The 23,493-nt window shown below is 38.7% G+C and overlaps 1 long non-coding RNA gene across 1 annotated transcript; it reads left to right on the forward strand.

Annotated features, from left to right (window-relative positions):
* Positions 1-501: 501 nt before the first annotated feature.
* On the forward strand, positions 502-23,236 carry LOC111774691 (uncharacterized). The gene is made up of 3 exons (XR_011421121.1): positions 502-601; positions 11,762-11,928; positions 23,103-23,236. It is a non-coding gene; the product is annotated as an uncharacterized lncRNA (long non-coding RNA).
* The last annotated feature ends 257 nt before the right edge of the window (positions 23,237-23,493 follow it).

A 23,493-nucleotide genomic window follows, 5' to 3' on the forward strand; every position in this document is an offset into this window, starting at 1 on the left:
AGCAGATGCTGGGCTGCAGGACGTCATGGAGGCGTGAGCAGACAGTACCGCCTTCCTCTGATGGCCAGGCCTGCAGATGGAGGTCAGGACCCTGGAAAGGAGGCAGGGTCTGCAGGATCATGGAGTGTCCTTTCAGAGATGCTATGAGAAAGCATGGGTGCAAGGTCACTGGACACCTATGGGATGGCCTGGGAGTAGACCCAGGGTCAGGGACAGCTGGGTGACCCCAGCCGACCAAGGGAAGTCAGTGGGCGTAGTGAACAGGCTGGAGGTGGCCGTACCCTCCTGGCACGTGCTGGCCCCCCGGTGCCTGGGGCAGGGGTGAGGTGCACAGACTGCCCAGGGAACAGCACATAGAGCACTTGGGGGAGGTCTGTCCTTCAGTGGAGAGCTGGGCTCCGAGGTTCTCCTTCAGCTGCCAGCTGGGCCAGTGGCACAGTGCGCATCGTGTGGCCTGTTGCTAGGATGCAGCTTTGGAACGTGCGAGGGAAGAATGGGCTCATGCGAACATTCTGGAGGAAAGGGCACATGTGCAGAGGACTTGTGAGGACCTGGGGTGGGACATACTTAACATATGACCCAACATGCCACTCCTGGGAAGGTAACCAACAACTTATCACAAAACCCGTGTGTGATGAATGTTTGTGCTGCCTTATTCAAATTTCCGCACATAGGCCTATTGAGGTTGTCCAGTTTTTCTTGAATGGGTTTGTAAGGATTTTTAGTTGTCCTAGGAATAACACTATGTGTATGAATTGTTCCACAGTTTAATTAGACTTAGCGTTTTACCAGGTAGACAAAATGTCGAAGCCCTGTAACCACATAGATTCTTCTACCTTCCACTCTGTTAGAGATGTCACGCGTGTCACCTTTATATGATTTGAACGCCACCCCCTGAGACTCTGGTGTACTTTTTTCATTCAAAGTCATACGTATATTAAATAATTTAAGAGGAGAGAAATAGGCCCTCACTTTTATCCAGAGATGACCGTTTCTGTTGCCCTTTCTCTGTTCCCGAAGTTGCAGGCTGCTCTGTCATTTCACCTCAGCCTGAAGAAGTTCGTCTCACACAGTGTTTTATAGCAAGTTGTCTGCTGATGAATTCTCCTAGGTTTCGCTCATCTCCATCAGGTTTGGTTTGGGTTTTGTTTGGGTTTCTTTTCAATCCTTAAGTTGATCTTTGCTCCATATCATATCTTGGAATTAACCTGATTAGTTGTTTTCTCAGGAATGTTTTTCTGCCAGTTTGTAAGGATTAATTTATCTGAAACTGGAGAATATAACCTGTGTGTCCACATACTGATGACATAGAGACTGCAGGATAGTACATGGTGCTCAGAGCACGTGGAGGAGTGAGCTCCCTGGCTAGCCTCTCTGCATGCGGAGTAACGGTGACATCCCCCATCCTGGACACACGAGGATGTTTGATCCCAACTGGGCGATGGCGTTCACATCAACCCACGCTTATTACTACAGCTGTTAATAGTATTCTTTCTTATACTTTAGAAAATAGCTGCCCTTTGACAGTCACTGTGGATCAGCTTTTCAAGTTGAGTGACATCTTTGTTCTCTTTTATAAATTTGTTCTGCGGGATTAATTTGTGCAATCAGATTTGAGTCCTATTTTTTATTGAATAAAATATGTGCAAACAAGAAAATTGGTGGTTCTTTCTAAAAATAGCATTTGTGCACATATTTCAAAAACAAGAGAGGTCTTATTCACCAATTCTCTCCTTTCCCCCTAGCACCACAGTAAGATCCCCTTTCCTAGCCTCTCTGCTGTTCAGTATGTGGCCATGCAGTGTGGTCCTCAGCAAGGAAATGGGGTGGGTGTGATACTCACCATGTATGGGCTCAGGCCATGGAAACATGTCCCATGATGTGCCACATATTTCCCCTTTACAACTGAGTGGAATAAACCCAAGGATCATACCCAGAGTTGACGCCACATATTGATAATGGCAAATCCACAGATTGAAGGTAGCTGGGTCCCTGAGTCTCTGGTTGGAGGAAAATCAACATGTGAGAAAGTACCTTTGAAATATGTTAGAGGAATGAAAAGTCTTAACAAGATGTAGGAATATACTATCTGATGTAGAAAATAAACAACAAAAAGTGAAGAGATGTGCAATGCAAAATCTATGGATGAAAATATCAATCTTTTTTTTTTTTTTTTTTTTTTTTTTTAAAGATTTTTTATTTTTTCCTTTTTCTCCCCAAAGCCCCCCGGTACATAGTTGTGTATTCTTCGTTGTGGGTTCTTCTAGTTGTGGCATGTGGGACGCTGCCTCAGCGTGGTCTGATGAGCAGTGCCATGTCCGCGCCCAGGATTCGAACTAACGAAACACTGGGCCGCCTGCAGCGGAGCGCGCGAACTTAACCACTCGGCCACGGGGCCAGCCCCGAAAATATCAATCTTGAGAAAAAGGCTTATAATTATCAAAAGATTATAGATATTTTAATTTCACCTTTTGAATGGAGATATACCAAATTAAACTAAATGCCTACAGATTTTTCATTTTAATAGGAGAAAATTTATTTGCAGTGAATGTATCTGATTTACAAAAAGCAGCCACTCTCTTGTCTCTTTAATATTCTGAAGCTTTAAATTCTAACATATTTCATCTTGAATGGTCTTAAGCAGCATGCAGTGGTTGGTATTTTAAAAATCACCCTTGTGTTTGGATCCTATAAAACTGATGCACAATATTTTCTTATCACATTCTCATAAAAAATTTGGTAGTGGCCTGGATTTATTATTTTTAACAATACTAGGCACACTGATTTTCATGTTGATTGTAAGCAAGGGGAGAGGCCTTCTAATAAGCATGCGTCATTACATATAGTCAGGATTTCTCCTTGAGAGTTTTCTTAACAATTTCCACTTGGTTGACAATATCCTCCCATCCTAATAACTGCATAAAAAGTCTGTAATCTATTTGCTCCAAGATGCTTCTGATTTAAGCATGGTGTGTTGCCTCATATGATTTTATATTAAATATTAATGCATGATATTTGACTTTTTGTTATTGTACTAATATTGTTTCTTATATATCTGTGCACACATATATTAGTACTTGCTAAGTGCATTCATTTGCATGGACAGTGGCTGATTGGGTCTTATCTTGATGGCTATTGAGTGTTTTTGTGTTAAAGTACTTTTTAGAACAGACATGAGAATATCCCATCTGATCATGGTATTCACAAAACGTGTTTGTCCTTTGTACAGTATTTTAAAGGATATCATAGTTTAATTCATGGGAGCAGAAGTTTTGTCTGTGACGAGTATGAGCTGTACAAGGCCAGGTTTGGCAGAATCATGTTCGGTGGAGGAGTAATGGCTTCTACCTCTTACCATAGTTGCACCTGGATAATATCTGTGACCGTGAGCGTTTTTATGTCAACAATTACCTTTTTCCAGTTTACTAATAATTATCTAAGGGACATCAGATCCATTTTTTTCTTTCATTTCAATACAATCAACGTCTCTCCTCTGAGGTGATGGCGGCATTCTTCACGCGAGCACATACCTGTCCTCTGACGTATTTGTTCATGATGGGCTGCTTCTCTTGTACAATCAAAAAGCACAGAAAAGTATTTACTTTTTATATTCTCAGCTGAATTTCAGATTTAATGATTTCTTAGGAGCACTACATATGTTTTTTTGAATTGTCTGAAACACTTAGGGACAGATCACCTTTTATGTTTACCTACATTGTTAGTTATATAGACATTATAATAATGTGTAAGTTTAACTAAATGGGGAAGCATCCCAGGATTTGAGCTTAGAGTAATTCTGTGTCATCATCTAAGAGGTAACTTATTTCCAGCACAAAATATAGCAACATTTAAAATCACTTGCAAGATATGCCATTTTTGGTTCTCTGATTTTGTCACTTTCTGCTATCACCTGGGAACCAGTGAGTTTTAATTTTTTTTAAACATCATGATTAGAAAACGTCATGATGAAACATTAAATCTTCATGGTCACAAATTCTGTTCTCATTCTAATCTGAATATTTGACTTACACATACTTGGTTTGTGCTATTAATGCTGAAATGTAAGCATGGAAACAAGAGTAAGAACAGACATTCTTGGAATAAGTGAGCCAGTGAACCATTAGTCATTTTATGGGTTTTTTTGGAGGGAAAGATTCACCCTGAGCTAACAGCCGTTGCTAATCTTTGGCTTTTTTTTTTCTCCCCAAAGCCCCAGTACATAGTTGTGTATTCTAGTCATAGGTCCCTCTAGTTCTGTGTGAGCCACCACCACAGCCTGGCAGCTGACAGACAGGTGGTGTGGTTCCATGAGCAGGAAGCGAACCTGGGCCGCCGATGCGGTGAGTGCCGAACTTTAACCTCTAGGCCATCAGGGCTGGCTCAAGTCATTTTATGTTTTTATAAAAACTGCTGTTTTGAATCTGTTCAGGCGTGAAGTGAAATAGGCTCACTAAAGTCTGAATCCTGCCTTAGTTTCTGGTGATGAGATTTTGAGACAGTGAATCTGGGCACAGCCATGCCAGTAAAACAAAACAAACTCCAAATAATAGAACATGTAGATAATTATGCATATATGCATTATTAATTTAACATAAAATATGTAAAACAGGCGCTTATGGAAATTATGTATTATTCTGGGTTATTTACTTCTTTGTGCCATAAATCCTGTTTTTAAAAAACAAAACAATTGAACTAGGTTTCAGGGGGAAATTGATAATAATTACTAGTAAGACAATTTAAAAATGTTTAAAAAAAATGTGTGTTGTTTAATACATTTTTACTTTAAAATAGTTTCACTTTATGGAAGATTGGCTAGATGGCCCAGGGTTTCCCAGTCACCTGCGGTTTCCTGTCTTGCTGCCGTCTCACAGCATTGTGGTGCATTGTGACAGTGAGCTGATGCTGATATGTGATTTTTAACTGTAGTCTTTTTTCCCCCAGATTTTCTTAGTTTCATCTTTCTCTCCTCTAAGATCTCATTCAGGACACCACATCATATCCTTAGATGCTCTTGGTGGTTAGAGTTTCTGAGACCTTCCTCATTTTAATGGCCTTGACAGTTTCAAGAGTACCTGTCAGGGATTTCAGACGCGTTCTCCGCTTGGGCTTTACCTGACGTTTCCTTCATGATGAGCTTGGAGTTGCATGTTTTGGAGAGGAAGGCCACAGAGGGGAAATGTAGTTCACACTCCATCTCAGGGCCACGTGCTCAGAGGTGACTCCTGATTGTTGCTGTTAACCTTGATGGCCTGGCTGATCTAGGATTTGTCAGGTTCCTCCATGTAGGTTACTCTTCCCGTAGTCCATTCCGTTTGTGCTTTTTGGAGGGACGTCACCATGTGCAGCCCACATTTAAGGAGGGGGAGTTATGCTCCACCTCCCTGATGGCTGAGTATCCAGGTCAGTTATGTGGGGTTATGCCTGAGAGAGTCCTGCTCTCCCATATTTGTGTATCTATTCATTTTTCCAGAAAATAGCTGTAAAATAGACAATACATTTATGAAGAGAAGCTCCACCTCAGTAGTGATCAAAGAGACTGGATCCAACCATCTGTGCCTGGAGTGGTGTCTGGCACAGAGTCTGTGCTCAATACATACGGTGGATTAATAAGGCTGAGAAGATGTGAGGAGAGCACACATAGTGTGCACAGTGGCAAAAGAGACTCCAGGCAGAGGAAGAGCAAGGTAAAATGTCACACAGAAGGGCCATGGCTGCCTGCTTTGAGGATCCTCGGGAATTCTGTGTGCTTGGAGTGAAGTGAGCAAGGGAGAGAGTCCTGAAGCATGTAGACACACTTGTCAGCCATCATAAGGACTTTGGCTTTTACTCTGGGAGAAATGAGGAGCCCGTGGAGGGTTGTAAGAAGAGGGACGACATCTGACTGACTCTGGCTGCTGTGCTACAAGTGGACTGAGGGGTGAAGGCAGGAGCGGGGGCCAGTTAGGAGACTGCCGTAGGAACCTGGCGGGAGCTCAGGCCAGGTTGTTAACCATGGAGATGGTGACAAATGTTCAGATTGTAGATGTGTTTTGCAGGTAAAACCGGGGCCAGCTTCATGAGTGTGACGCCTGTGCTGTCACACAGGTCCTTTGCTCAGAAATGCCCAGGCTTGGTTTCATGCTCTGCTGTCACTATCTGGGAGTTTTTTCCTCCTCCAGCTTTATTGAGATACAATTGACATATAACAGTGTGTAAGTGTAAGGTGTACAAAATGATGACTTAATCTACATAAATGTTAAATGATTACCACAATAAGGTTCATTCACTCCTCTGTCCCCTCACGTAATTACTATTTTTTTGTTGTGAGAACATTTCAGATCTACTTTCTTAGCAACTTTTGAGCATTTAGTACAGTATTGTTAACTATAGTCACCAAGCTGTAATGTTAGATCCCCTAGAATTTATTCATCTTATAACTGCAAGTTTGTATCCTTTGACCAACATCTCTTCATTATCTCTACTCCCCCACCCCCACCCCAGCCCCTGGCAACAACCGTTCTGCTCTCTGTTTCTATGAGTTTGGCTCTTTTATATTCCACGTATAAGTGAGATTATACAGTATCTCTCTTTGTCTTACTTATTTCACTTAGCATAATGCCCTCAAAGTCCATCCTTGTTCTTACAGATGGCAGCATTTCCTTCTTTATTATGCCTGAAGAATATTTCATTTTATTATATACCCCATGTTCCATATTTATTCTTCAGTCAATGGACACTTGGTTTGTTTCCGTGTCTTAACTATTGTAAATAATGCTGCAATGAGCTACGAATGCAGGTATCTCTTTAAGATCCTGATTTCATTTCCTTTGGATATATACCCAGAATGGGATTGCTGAATTACATGGCAGTTCTACTTTTAAATTTTTAAGGTATGTAATGTGTTGATTTGATCTGTTTATGTATTGCAGTATGGTTACCACCATAGCTTTGGCTAACACATCTATGGCATCATAGAATTTTATTTTCGTGGCAAGAACATTTAAGACCTAGTTTCCTAGTTATTTTGAAGTATATAATACAGTATTGTCTGTAATCATTGTGCTGTGCATTAGCTCTCCAGAACACACTCATCAAATTGGTACCCTTTAATAATATTTCCCCAATTCCCCCACCCCCTAACCCCTGGTAACCACCATTCTATTCTCTCTGTCTATGAGTTTGGCTTTTATAGATTCCTCTTGTAAGTGATATCATACAGTATTTGTCTTTCTCTGTCTGGCTTATCTCACTAAGCATAATGCCCTCAAGGTCCATCCATGTTGTTGCAACTGGCAGAATTTCCATCTTTCTTCTGGCTGGGTAGTATTCTTATACACCCCACCCCCCAATTTCATCCATTGATAGGCACTCAGGTGGTTTCCATGTCTTGGCTGTTGTGAGTAATGCTGCAATAACCATGTGAGTGCAGATATCTTTTCAATATTCTGTTTTTATTTCCTTTGGATAAGTTACTGGGGCATATGGTAGTTCTATTTTTAATTTTTTGAGGAACTTCCATACTGTTTTCCATTGTGACTGAACCAACCAGCAGTACACAAGCTTTCCCTTTTCTCCACATCCTTACCAACACTTATGTCTTGTCTTCTTGATCAGCCATTCTAACAAGTGTGAAGTGATACCTCATTGTAATTTTGATTTGCAGTTCCCTGATGATTAGTGACGTTGAGCATTTTTTCATGTACCTCTTGGCCATTTAGATGTCTTCTTTGGAAAAATGTATATCCAATTTCTCTTCATGTATTTTAATTTCATTTTTTTTGGCTGTAAAGTTGTATGAGTTCCGTATATATTTTGTATATTAACCCCTTATTCAATATATGGTTTACACATATTTTCTCCCATTTTATAGGTCGCCTTTACATTTCGTTGATTGTTTCTTTTGCTATGCAGAAGGTTTTTAGCTCAATTGTAGGTTGTACTTTTGGTGTCATATCCAAAAAATCATTGCCAAGACCTGTGTCAAGGAGCCTCTTCCCTGTTTTCTTCTAGGAGTTTTATGGTATCAGGTCTTAGGTTAAAGTCTTTGGTCTGTTTCAAGGTAATTTTTGTGACTGCTGTAAGATAGGGTCCAATTTCACTTTTCTGCATGTGGTTATCCAATTTTCCCACCACCATTTGTCGAAGAGATTATCCTTTCCCCACTCAGAATAGCATCAAAGAAAAAAAAAACTTAAGAATAAATTTAGCCAAGGAACTGAAAGATTTATACAATGAAAACTGCAAGACTTCAGTGAAAGAAATTGAAGAAGACACAAACAAATGGAAAGATATTCTGTGTGAATGGATTGGAAGAGTTAATATTGTTAAAATGTCTGTACTACTATAGATGCAATGTAATCTCTGTCAAAATCCAATTGAATTTTTTACAGATACAGGGAAGAAAACAATCGTAAGTTTGGTATGGAACCACCAAAGACCCCAAACAGCCAAAGCAGTTCTGAGAAAGAACAACAAATTTGGAGGCATCACTCTTTCTGATTTCAAACTACCTTACAAAGCCATGGTAAAACAGTATGGTGCTTGCATAAAAAGAGAGACATAGACCATGGAACAGAAAGGAGAGCCCAGAAATAAACCCACACATGTACAGTAAACTAATCCTTCACAAGGAGCCAAGAGCACTCTATCAAGAAGGGATAATATCTTCAATAAATGCTGTTGGGAAAATTGGATAATCATATGCAAAAGAACAAAACTGGACCCCTATCTTACAGCACTCACAAAAAATAACTTGAAATGGATTAAAAGACTTAAATGTATGACTTGAGACAATAAGATTTCTCAAAGAAAACACAGGGGAAAGCTCCTCAACATTGGTCTTGTACCACAAATGCCACAACGATAGGCACCAAAAGCAAAAATAAACAAGTAGGACTACAGCAATCAAAAAACCTTCCACACAGCAAAGCAAATAAAAGAATGAAAAGGCAGCATAGAGAATGGGAGAAAATATTTGCAAACCGTCTTCTGATAAGAGGTGATTACCAAAGTATATAAATAACTCATACAACTTAAAAGCAAAAAAATAATCTGACTAAAAATGGATGAAGACTCTGAATAGACATTTTCCAAAGAACATATACAAATGTCCAACAGGTACATGAAAAGATGCTCAACATCATAAATTGTCAGGGAAATGTAAGTCAAAACCACAATGAACCTCACATCTGTTAGAACGGCTATAGTCTAAAACATGAGCAGTAACCAATGTGGGCAAGGATGTAGAGGAAAAGAAATCCTTGTGTACTGTTAGTGGGAATGTAAATTACTACAGCCACTATGGGAAACAGTGTAAATGTCCCTCAAAAATTAACAGTACTTATCCGGTTTTCCCAGGATCATTTGTTGATGAGACTACCCTTTCCCTATTAAGTGTTCTTGACTGCCTTCTCAAATATTAGTTGAACTTACATGCAGAGGTATATTTCTGGGCTCTCTGTTTTGTTTCGTTGGGCTCTGTGTCTTTTTTTGTGCCAGAACCATACTGTGTTGATTACAATAGCTTTGTAAAACAGTTTGAAATCAGGGAGTGTTACACTTCCAGATTTGTTCTTTCTCAGAATTCCTTTGGCTATTTGGGGTGTTTTGTGGTTCCCTACAAATTTTAGAATTGTTTTTTGTCTATGTGAAAAATGCCATTGGATTTTGATAGAGATTGCACTCAATCGACTAGACTAGAAATAGGAAGATCAGCAAAACTAAGAGTTAGGTTTTTACGAAGATAAACAAAATTGACAAAGCTTTAGGCACATTAACCCATAAAGAAAGAAGGAGGGCTCAGATAAATAATATTATAAATGAAAGAGGAGACATTACAACTTATACCACAGAAATAAAAAGGAACATAAGCAACTACTATGAATAATTATATGCCAACAAATTGGATAATGTAGAAGAAATGGTTATATTCCTAGAGACATGCAACATACCAAGACTGAATGATGAAGAAACAGAAAATCTGGAAAGACCAATAGTGAGTAAGGAGGTTGAATCGGTAATCAAAATCCTAAAATTTGCACGGAATTGCAAAAGACCCCAAATAACCAAAGTAATGGTGAGAAAGAGGGCATCACACATCCTGATTTCAAACTATACCATAAAGGTAGAGTAATCAAAACAGTATGATACTGGCATAAAAACTGAGATATAAACCACTGGAACAGAATAGAGAGCCCATAACTAAACTCAAACATATATGGTCAACTAATCTTTCCCAAGAGTGCCAAAACTACACAATGTGAAAAAGTCTCTTCAATAACTGTTTTTCTGAAAACTGGATAGCCACATGCAAAAGAATGAAATTGAATGTTTACCATACATGATGTACAAAAATTAACTCAAAATGGATTGAAAACTTAAACATAAGACCTGAAACTGTAAAACTCTTGGACAAAAACATAGGAAAAAGCTCCTTGATGTTGGTCTTGGCAAAGATATTTTTGGATATGACACCAAAAGCTCCTTAATATTGGTTTTGTCAATGATAATTTGGATATGACCCCAAAAAGACAGACAACAAAGGAAAAAATAAATAAGTGGGATCCATCAAACTAAAAAGCTTGTGCACAGCAAAGGAAACTATCAACAAAATGTAAAGGCAACCTAAGGAATGGAAGAATATATTGCAAATCATATATCAGATAAAGTATTAGAAATAAAATACATAAGGATCTCATACAACTCAATAGCAAAACAGCCCATTTGAAAAATGGGCAAAGGACATGAATAGACATTTTCCCAAAGAAGACATATAAGTGGTCAACATGTTTATGCTCAGCATCATTAATCCTCAGAGAAATGCAAATCAAAACCACAATGAGCTATCAACTCACAACTTTTAGAATGGCTATAATTGAAAAGACGAGATAACAAGTGTTGGCAAGAATATACAGAAAGGGAAGCCTGTGCACTGTTGGTAGAAGTGTAAATTGGTGCTGCCATTAAGAAAAACAGTATGGAGGCTCTTCAAAAAATTAAAAATAAATCTACCATGTGCTCCAGGAATCCTACTACTGGTTATATATCCTAAGTAAATGCAGTTTTTATCTAGGAGATATCTGCACTCTCATGTTTATTGCAGTGTTATTCACAGTAGCCAAAATACAGTGACAGCCTACATGCTTGTTGATGGATGAATGGATAAAAAAATATGATCAGTCTATCTTTGTGTCTGTCTAACATGGAATATTATGCAGGCATAAAAAAGAAGAAAATCCTTCCATCTTGACAACATGAATGAACCTGGAGGCCATCATGCTAAATAAAGTAAGCCAGACATAGAAAGACAAAAATTGTATGCCTTTATTATGTATAGAATCTTAAAAATTAGAACTCACAAAAGCTGATAGGAGAATGGAGGTTGCCAGGACCTGGGAGTTCTGTGAAATGTAAGAAGTTGGTCATTGGGTACAAAGTTTTAGCTATAAGATGAATAATTTCTGGGTAATGTACAGCATGGTGGTTATAGTTAATAACACGGTATTATGTTCTTTAGATTTGCTAAGAGTAGATTTACCAAAAAAATGGTTAATCTGTGAGGTAATGAATGTTAATTAGCTTGACTGTGGTAATCACTTCACAATGTATACATATCAAACCATCACATTGTACACATTAAATACATACAGTTTTGTCATTATACCTCAGTAGAGCTGAAAAAGATTTATTCATTTAGATATTATTATTAATATGGAGATAATTTATAGTAAATCAGGGTGACTGGGGTGAGGAGATTGTAATTAAGTGTGTACTTCTCTTTCAGTTTCATTGTTAAGGGGAAGAAAGACCTGGCCAGATGGGATCAAAAAACAAGACTCATGTATATACTGCATACAAGAGACACACTTCAGACCTAAAGACACTCAGAAACTGAAAGTGAAGGGATGGGAAAAGATATTCCATGCAAATGGCAAAGAAAGGAAAGCCAAGGTAGCAATACTTATATCAGACAAAATAGACTGTTTCTTTTAAGATTGGCAGCTGAGCTAACAACTGTTGCCAATCTTCTTCTTTTTTTTTTTCCCCTACCCCTTCTCCGCAAATCCCCCCAGTACACAGCTTCACATTTTAGTTATGGGTCCTTCCAGTTGTGGCATGTGGGCTGCTGCCTCAATGTGGCCTGATGAGCAGTGCCATGTCCACGCCCAGGATCTGAACTGGTGAAACCCTGGGCCACTGAAGCAGAGCACATAAACTCAACCACTCAGTCATGGGGCTGGCCCACAAAATAGACTTTAAAACAAACACTGTAACAAGAGACAAAGAAGAGCACTACATAATGATAAAGGGAACAATCCAACAATAGGATATAACACTTGTAAATATCTATGCATCCAACATAGGAGCGCCTAAATATATAAAGCAATTATTAACAAACAGAAAAGGAGAAATAGATGGCAACACAATAGTAGTGGGGCAATTTAACACTCCACTTATACCAATGGATCATCCAAACAGAAGATCAATAAGGAAACATTGGTCTTAAATGACACACTAGACCAGATGGACTTGGTTGATATATATAGAACATTGCGTCCAAAAAGTGTAGAATACACATTCTTTTCAAATGCTCATGGAACATTCTGCAGGATTGGTCACATATTAGGCCACAAAACAAGTCTCAGTAAATTTAAGAAGACCAAAATAATACCATACTCTTCTCTGACCACAATGATATGAAACTAGAAATCAACTACAGGAAGAAAATCAGAAAAGCCAAAAATATGTGGAGATTAAACAAAATGCTACTGAACGACTGGGTCAATGAAGAAATTGAAGGAGAAATAAAAACATACCTGGAGACAAATGAAAATGCAACATGCCAAAATCTATGAGATACAGCAAAAGAGGTTCTAAGAGGGAAGTGTGTAGCAATTCAGGGCTACCTCAACAAACAAGAAAAATCTCAAACAAACAATCTAACCATACACCTAAAGGAACTGGAAAAAGAAAATGAAACAAAGCCCCAAATCAGCAGAAAGAAGGAAATAATAAAAATCAGGGCAGAAATAAATGAAATAGAGACTAAGAAAGCAATAGAAGAAATCAACGAAACCAAGATCTGGTTCTTTGAGAAGATAAACAAAATTGACAAACCTTTAGCTAGACTCACCAAGAAAAAAGGAGAGAAGGCTCAAATAAGTAAAATAAGAAATGAAAGAAATTACAGCATACACCTTAGAAATACAAAAGATTATAAGAGAATGCTATGAAAAACTATACGCCCACAAATTGGATAATCTAAAAGAAATGGATATATTCTTAGAATCACAGAACTTTCCAAAACTGAATCAAGAAGAAATGGAGAATTTGAATAGACCAATCACCAGTAAGGAGATTGAAACAGTAATCAAAAATCTCCCAAAAAACGTCCAGGACCAGACGGCTTCCCTGGTGAATTCTACCAAACATTCAAAGAAGTCTTAAGACATATCATTCTCAAACTTTCAAAAAATTGAGGAGGGGAAGCTTCCTAAGTCATTCTATGAAGCCAACATTACCCTGATACCAAAACCAGATAAGGACAACACAAAAAAAGAAAATTACAGGCCAATATCACTGATGAATATTGGTGCAAAAATCCTCAACAAGATACTAGCAAATTGAATATGACAATACATTAAAAAGATCATACACCATGATCAAGTGGGATTTATTCCAGGGATGGTTCAACATCTGCAAATCAATCAACATGATACACCACACTAACAAAATGAAGAATAAAAATCACAGGGTTGTCTCAATAGATGCAGAGAAAGGATGTGACAAGATATAGCATCCATTTATGATAAAAATTCTAAATAATAACGGTATAAAAGGAAAATACCTCAACATAATCAAGGCCGTATATGACAAACCCACAGCTAATATTCTCAATGGAGAACAACTGAAAGCTGTCCCTTTAAGAACAGGAGCCAGACAAGGACGCCCACTGTCACCACTCTTATTTAACATAGTATTAGAAGTCCTAGCCAGAGCAATCAGGTAAGAAAAAGAAATAAAAGGGATCCAAATGGAAAAGGAAGAAGTGAAACTGTCACTACCTGCAGACAACATGATTTTATATAGAGAAAACCCTGAAGAGTCCACTAAAAAAGTTTTAGAAATAAGAAATAGAGTCAAGTTTTAGGGTTCAAAAATCAACATAGAAAAGTCAGTTGCATTTCTGTACACCAACGAAGTAGCAGAAAGAAAAATTAAGAATACAATCCCATTTACAAAGGCAATAAAAAGAATAAAATACCTAGGAGTAAGCTTAACCAAAGAGGTGAAAGATCTGTACACTGAAAACTATAAACATTGTTGAAAGAAATGAAAGAAGACACAAAGAAATGGAAAGATATTCCATGCTCTTGGATTGGAAGAATTAACGTAAGTTAAAATGCCCATACTTTAGAGCAATCTGCAAATTTAATGCAATCCCTATCAAAGTTCCAACAACATTTTTCACAGAAATAGAACAAAGAATCCTAAAATTTATGTGGAACAACAAAAGACCCCGAATAGCCAAAGGAATTCTAAGAGAAAAGAACAAAGCTAGAGGTATCACACTCCCTGATTTCAAAATATACTACAAAGCTGTAGTAACTAAAACAGTATGGCAGTGGAACAGAAAGAGACACACAGAATCGTGGGCCCAGAAATAAACCCAGACATCTATGGACAACTAATTTTCGACAGGGGAGCCAAGAACATACAATGGAGAAAGGAGAGTCTCTTCAATAAATGGTGTTGGGAAAACTGGATAGCCACATGCAAAAGAATGAGGTAGACCATTGTCTTTCACCATGCACAAAAATTAACTCACAATGGATTAAAGACTTGAATGTAAGATGTGAAACCATGAAACTTCCAGAAGAAAACATAGGCAGTACACTCTTTGACGTTAGTCTTAGCAGCATTTTTTCAAATACCACGTCTAGCTGGGCAAGGGAAACAATAGAAAAAAATAAATAGGACTACATTAAACTTAAAAGCTTCTACACAGCAAAGGAAACCATCAACAAAGTGAAAAGACAGCCTAACAATTGGGAGAAGGTATTTGCAAACCGTTTATCAGATAAGGGGTTAACATCCAAAATATGCAAGGAACTCATACATCTCAACAACAACAAAACTAACAACCCAATTAAAAAATGGGCAAAATGATCTGAACAGACATTTCTCCAAAGAAGATATACAGATGGCCCACAGGCACATGAAAAGATGTTCAGCATCATTAACTATCAGGGAAATACTAATCAAAACTACAATGAGATATCACCTCACTCCCATCAGAATGGCCATAATTAACAAGAGGGGAAACAGTAAGTGTTGGAGGGGATGTGGAGAGAAAGGAACCCTCATACACTGCTAGCAGGCATGCAAACTTGTGTAGCCATTATGGAAAATGTATGGAGTTTCCTCAGAAGATTAAGAATAGGTCTACCGTATGATCCAGCTGTTCCACTGCTTAGTATTTATCTAAAGAACTTGAAAACACCGATGCATAAAGATGCACACCACCCCTATGTTCACTGCAGCATTATTCACAATAGTTAAGAGTTGGAAGCAACCTAGGTGCCCATCAAGGGATGAATGGATAAAGAAGATGTGGTTGGTATATGTTCACTATGGAATACTACTCAGCCATAAGAAACGATGAAATCCAGCCATTTGTGACTACATGGATGGACCTTGAGGGTAATATGCTAAGTGAAGTAAGTCAGAGGGAGAAAGTTAAATGCCATATGATCTCACTCATATGTAGGAGATAAAAACAATGACAAACACATAGTAACAGGTATTGGATTAGTGGTTACCACAGGGAAAGGGGAGAGGGAGGAGGGCGAAAGGGGTGATTAGGCACATGTGTGTGGGGAGGGATTGTAATTAGTCTTTGGGTGGTGAACATGATGTAATCTACACAGAATTTGAAATATATTATGATGTACACCTGGAATTTATATAATGTTATAAACCAATGTTACTGCAATTAAATAAAATAAATTAAAAGGGGGGGGGAGCAAAATGGCGGGGTGAGCTGACCCAGGATTCTCTCCCGTCCAAAATACAACAAAAGATTGGAAGAACTGAATTTCAGAGAATAAACATAATGCCAGCTCGTTAGAGACCTACAATACCAAGAAGGCGGAGATCATAAACCTAGCTTTACACCTTCGGAGGCGCTGGAACAGTAGGAGAGAACATCGCTCCCTCCCCTAGAGTCTGCGATCGCTGCGGCGCGGGTCGGGAAGGAGCGGGGGAGGGGCCACGCGACCGGGGGATCATCCAGGACTCCTGCCGCTGATTCAGTGGAGACCCGCTGACGGGGGGAAAGCTTCCATCTGCGGGGACCCCATAAATCAAGGGCCTTGGGAGACCAGAGAACAGAACTGATCTGAACCCAGGCCAGCGCGTGTGAGTAACAGCCCCTCCCTCCTAACAAAGCCAGTGGGCGCAGCCATCTTGCCCCAAAGGCGGAGAGCTAACACGCCGCTCTCGACCCCCATCTAGTGGCGACAGGCTGTAACTGCAACCGAATTCTACCACCATGCGAAAAAACCGCTCCTCTACCATCCAGCAATTTATAAAAGCCCCAGACCAGAAGGAAAACAATAAAAACACAGAATTAAGTCCTGAGGACTTGGAATTAGGTAAACTAAGTGATAATGACTTCAGAGCAGCTATAATCAAAAAACTCAATGAGGTAGAGAGAAAGATAGAGAAACAAGCCGAGTTCTGGAGTTACTTCACAAAAGAGATTGAAATCATAAAGAAGAATCAAACAGAATTCCTTGAGATGAAAAACACAATGGACCAGATAAAACAGAATACGGATTCCCTGAATGCCCGTGTAGACAACATAGAGGAGCAAATTAGCATAATTGAAGATGGACAGGCTGAATGGCGCCAGACAGAGGAAGAAAGAGAGCTAAGAATTAAAAAAAATGAGGAAAATCTCCGAGAGATAATGGATTCAATGAGGAGTAATAACATACGGATCATAGGAATTCCCGAGAATATGGAAAAGGAAAATGGAGCAGAAAGTGTGCTTAATGAAATTATTGAAGAGAACTTCCCAAATCTAGGGATCAACGGAGAAATGTGTGTAGAGGAGGGTTTTAGATCTCCTAGATTTGTCAATGTAAAAGACCTACTGCAAGGCACATAGTAGTAAAGTTGGCAAATAGGAATGATAAGGAGAGAATACTCAGGGAAGTAAGAAAAAAAAAGAGAATAACCTATAAAGGAGCCCCTATTAGACTGTCAGCGGATTTCTCTACAGAAACCCTACAAGCTAGGAGAGAATGGAGTGATATGTTCAAAGCTTTAAAGGATAAAAATCTTCAGCCAAGAATACTCTATCCAGCAAGAATTTCCTTCAGATATGAGGGAGAAATTAAATCTTTTCCAGACAAACAAAAGTTAAGGGAATTTGTAACTAAAAGCCCTCCATTACAAGAAATCCTCAAGAAGGTTCTCATACTTGAAAAAAGAAAAAATGGAGAAAGGGGACACAATCCACAGCCTAGGGAGACTGATGGATAGAATTAGAACAGGATAGCAAATATTCAATTATAGCATTAGGGTAAAGGTAAGGAAACTACCAAAACAAGGACGATCTTAGCACTCTAACTACAAATTAATAAGACGAGTTGGAATAAAAAATGAAAATAATTATTTAGGAGGGGAAGAGCAAAGTGTCTAAATCAGTATTGGTCAAGTAGGTAAGAGACCACCAGAGAATAGACTATATTATACACGAGATTCTAAATACAAACTTCAAGGTAGACACTAAAACAAAGTACAGAACAGAGTCACAAATCATAAATAAGGAAAAATCTAAGAAACCCAGCATAAGAAATTGCAGTATTAAATGGGTAGTCTAAAGCACACAGGAAAAGAAATGCAGGAAAACAAGATAATGAGCGACAGATTGACAGCATTAAATCCACATGCATCAATAATCGCTCTCAATGTGAACGGATTGAACTCTCCAATAAAAAGACACAGAGTGGCAAAATGGATTAAAGAACACGATCCAACAATTTGTTGCCTCCAGGAAACACGCCTCAGCCCCAAGGACAAACACAGACTCAGGGTGAAGGGGTAGAGGACAATACTTCAAGCAAATAGCAAGGAAAAAAAGGCAGGTGTTGCAATTCTCATATCAGACCAAGTGGATTTCAAAGTAAGACAGGTAAAGAGAGACACAGAGGGACAATATATAATGATCAAAGGGACACTTCCTCAAGAAGAAATAACGCTTATAAATATCTATGCACCCAACACAGGAGCACCAAGATTCATAAAGCAACTATTAACAGACCTAAAGGAAGATGTTAAAAACAACACAATAATACTAGGGGACCTCATCACCCCACTCACATCAATGGACAGACCATCCAGACAGAAAATCAACAAGGAAATAGTGGAGCTAAATGAAAAACTAAAACAATTGGACTTAATAGACATATATAGATCACTCCACCCTGAAAGAGTTGAATACACATTCTTCTCAAGTGCACATGGAACATTCTCTAGGATAGACCATATGTTGGGAAACAAGGCAAGCCTTTACAAATTTAAAAAAATTGAAATAATAACAAGCATCTTCTCAGATCATAGTGCTATAAGGCTAGAAATTAATTACAAGAAAAAAGCTGAGAAAGGCACAAAGATGTGGAGACTAAACAACACACTACTGAACAAGCAATGGATCATTTAAGAAATTAAGGAAGAAATAAAAAAATACCTGGAAACAAATGAAAATGATAGCATGCCATACCAACTCATATGGGATAGAGCAAAAGCTGTATTAAGAGGAAAATTCATCGCAATACAGGCACATCTTAACAAACAAGAAAAATCCCAAATAAGCAACCTTAAAGCACACCTAACTGAACTACAGAAAAAAGAACAAATGAAGCCCAAAGTCAGCAGAAGGAGAGAAATAATAAAAATCAGAACAGAAATAAATACTATTGAAATGAAAAAGACAGTAGAAAGGATCAATGAGACAAAGAGCTGGTTTTTTGAGCAGATAAATAAAATTGACAAACCACTAGCCAGACTTAGAAAGAAAAAAAGGGAGAAAACTCAAATAAACAAAATCAGAAATGAGCGAGGAGAAATAACAACAGACTCTGCAGAAATACAACAGATTATAAGAGAATACTACAAAAAACTATATGCCAACAGAATGGATAACCTAGAGGAAATGGATAAATTCTTGGACTCCTACAATCTCCCAAAGCTCACTCAAGAAGAGGCAGACAATTTGAACAGACCAATCACAAGGAAAGAGATTGAAACAGCAATCAAAAGCATCCCAAAGAATAAAACCCCAGGACCAGATGGCTTTCCTGGGGAATTCTACCAAACTTTCAGAGAGGATTTAATACCTATCCTTTTCAAGCTATTCCAAAAAATTAGGGAAGATGGAACACTTCCTAACACATTCTATGAGGCCAACATCACGCTGATACCAAAACCTGACGAGGACACCACAAAGAAAGAGAACTACAGGCCAATATAACTGATGAACATAGATGCAAAAATTCTAAACAAAATTTTGGCAACCAGAATTCAGCAATTCATCAAAAGATCATCCATCATGATCAGGTGGGATTTATACCAGGGACACAGGGATGGTTCAACATCCGCAAATCAATCAACGTGATAGACCACATCAACAAACTGAGGAATAAAAACCACATGATCATCTCAATAGATGCAGAGAAGGCATTTGACAAGATCCAACAGCCATTTATGATAAAAACTTTGAACAAAATGGGCATAGAAGGAAACTACCTCAACATAATAAAGGCCATATACGACAAACCCATAGCCAACATCATACTCAATGGGCAAAACCTGAACCCCGTCCCCCTGAAAACAGGAACGAGACAAGGATGCCCTCTACCACCACTCTTATTTAACATAGTACTGGAGGTCCTGGCCAGAGCAATCAGGCAAGAAAAAGGAATAAAAGGAATCCAAATAGGGAAGGAAGAAGTGAAACTCTCGCTGTTTGCAGACGACATGATCTTATATATAGAAAACCCCAAAGAATCCATTGGAAAACTGTTAGAAGTATTCAAGAACTACAGCAAAGTTGCAGGGTATAAAATCAATTTGCATAAATCAGTAGCATTTCTATACTCCAGTACTGAACCAACAGAAAAAGAACTCAAGAATACAATACCATTCACAATCGCAAGAAAAAGAATAAAATACCTTGGGGTAAATTTAACTAAGGAAGTGAAGGACCCATATAATGAAAATTACAAGGCCTTTCTGAGAGAATTGGATGACGACATAAGGAGATGGAAAGACATTCCATGTACATGGATTGGAAGAATAAACATAGTTAAAATGTCTGTTCTACCTAAAGCAATCTACAGATTCAACGCCATCCCAATCAGAATCCCAATGACATTCTTTACAGAATTAGAACAAAGAATCCTAAAATTCATATGGGGCAACAAAAGACCCTGAATTGCTAAAGCAATCCTGAGAAAAAAGAACAAACCTGGAGGCTTCACAATGCCTGACTTCAAAACATACTACAAAGCTACAGTAATCAAAACAGCATGGTATTGGTACAAAAAAAGGTGCACAGATCAATGGAACAGAATTGAAAGCCCAGAAATAAAACCACACATCTATGGACAGCTTATCTTTGACAAAGGAGCTGAGGGCATACAATGGAGAAAAGAAAGTCTTTTCAACAAATGGTGCTGGGAAAACTGGAAAGCCACATGTAAAAGAATGAAAATTGACCATTCTTTTTCACCATTCACCAAAATAAACTCAAAATGGATCAAAGACCTAAAGGTGAGACCTGAAACCATAAGGCTTCTGGAAGAAAACGTAGGCAGTACACTCTTTGACATCAGTATTAAAAGGATCTTTTTGGACACCATGCCTTCTCAGAGAAGGGAAACAATAGAAAGAATAAACAAATGGGACTTCATCAGATTAAAGAGCTCCTTCAAGGCAAATGAAAACAGGATTGAAACAAAAAAACAACCTACTAACTGGGAAAAAATATTTGCAAGTCATATATCTGACAAAGGCTTAATATCCACAATACATAAAGAACTCTCGCAACTCAACAACAAAACATCAAACAACCCAATCAAAAAATGGGCAGGAGACATACACAGACATTTCTCCAAAGAAGATATACGGATGGCCAATAGGCACATGAAAAGATGCTCATCATCGCTGATCATCAGGGAAATGCAAATCAAAACTACACTAAGATATCACCTTACACCCGTTAGAATGACAAAAATATCTAAAAATAATGGCAACAAATGTTGGAGAGGTCGTGGAGAAAAAGAAACCCTCATACACTGCTGGTGGGAATGCAAACTGGTGCAGCCACTATGGAAAACAGTATGAAGATTCCTCAAAAAATTAAAAATAGAACTACCATACGATCCAGCCATCCCACTACTGGGTATTTATCCAAAGAGCTTGAAGTCAGCAATCCCAAAAGTCCTGTGCACCCCAATGTTTATTGCAGCACTGTTTACAATAGCCAAGACGTGGAACCAACCTAAGTGTCCAGCAACAGACGAATGGATAAAGAAGATGTGGTACATATACAATGGAATACTACTCAGCTGCAGAACAGAACAAAATCATTTCATTTGCAATAACATGGATGAACCTTGAGAGAATTATGTTAAGTGAAATAAGCCAGCAAGAGAAGGATAATCTGTGTATGACTCCACTCATATGAGGAATTTAAACATGTGGACTAAGAACAGTTTAGTGGATACCAGGGGAAAGGTGGGGTGGGGGGTGGGCACAAAGGGTGAAGTGGTGCACCTACAACACGACTGACAAACATTAATGTACAACTGAAATTTCACAAGATTGTAACCTATCAATAACTCAATAAAAAAAAATAAAAAAAAGAGAGACCTGGCCATCAGCCAGAGAGAAATTGGTTCTGAGGAGGCTTTTGTTTCAAGAATGAAGAGATTGAATGAGTTTAAGGGGAGGGATGGGAACATGGTGGCGAGGTTGTTGGTGAAGGAGATTTGGTTTATAAGTAGTAATAGTCTTTGAGAGAGCAGGAAAGAAAGGAATATATTTGCAGGAACTGGCTTAGCCAGGGATAGAGATGAACTTTAACAGGTGAGGGGTCACTAGTGGTAGGAGTCTTTATGCATTTCATGGCAGTGAACTGAAATATATTTTCAAATTATCTAATTCATCTGTGTAGCAGGAGATGATCCGATCTGTAGAAAATGAAGGGAAAGGTGAGAATTTGTGAGACTGATGCATGGGGGAGGCCTGAACATTCATGAATCATGGAAGAATGATTGAATTATCATGATATAATAGGATATATTTATAAAAAGACATTGGGAGATGTGGGACACTGATTAGACCTGTCAGCATCCTAATCTTTTGCTGTGACAGATGCAGCCACGGGAAAGGGAGATAGCTGGAGTGATCTGGGATTGTACCTTCTTCAGAAGATGTGGTGAAAAGTTGGGTGGCATGAGATGTGTTTGTTTTGATACATGTCTGTTGAGATGAGTAAGTGTGGGTTAAATGGGGTCAGTGAAACTGAGGGAAAGTGGGGGCTGATGTCTGGGGAGGTTGGTCAATATATTGGAGGTTCCCCTGTGAGAGGACCTGGGCATGAGGAGTAACTTTGTGAACAGCTGAAAGAAGAAGGGTTGTGGGAAGAGAGAGATCTCTGGCCGTTGACCTGAGAGGTGACATGTCAGCTAAAACCTGGGTCTGGGTCTAGGTAAAACTCTCTACATGAGCACATGTAATTATATGAGATTTGGAGACAGGCAGAGCTGAGTTAAAATTCCAGCTCTGTCATCTTATAGCCATGTCATTTTGTCTTACCCGTGAAGCTTTCTGAGCCAGTTTATGTCATTTGCTAACCATAAACAGTAGTGTTGTTATGGAGACTAAATAAGCAAACCTATGTAATTGCAGTTGCAGGGTCTCAGTTTATTTATCAGATAATTTCTCTGGACCTCAGGCTTAAAGAGTTGTGATCATAACCTTGTTCATGACACATTATCATAATTTGTCCATGCAGTACATTTATTAACAGTGTTTTTCATATTTTACAGTTGAAAGATGCTTCCATATACATCGACTACGACTATGACATGAAGGGATGTTCCTGTGGATCAGAATTACTAGGACAGAGCTCCAGCTACCATTTCACTACAATGTCAGAAATAGTCAACTAAAGTTCCTTCGCTGTGTGACTTATGAGTCTTCCTGTGGGGAATGTGGGAAAAAAGAGTAACATTATCATGGGTGTGCTAAGGGTTTTGTGCTGTGCACGGGATTTTAGTGCTATATTTGCATGATGAGAGTTACTGAACCCTCCAACAAGAGAGGAATCTTTGAATTCTTGCACACTACCATTCAGCAGACTCCACAGTAGCCTGGTCGCATATCCAGGGATGTGGAGGATGGAGCCAGGGTTGCACTGATATTGCCTGAATCCCCATG

The sequence above is a fragment of the Equus caballus genome, chromosome 8 (assembly GCF_041296265.1).
Source record: "Equus caballus isolate H_3958 breed thoroughbred chromosome 8, TB-T2T, whole genome shotgun sequence".
NCBI lineage: Eukaryota > Metazoa > Chordata > Mammalia > Perissodactyla > Equidae > Equus > Equus caballus.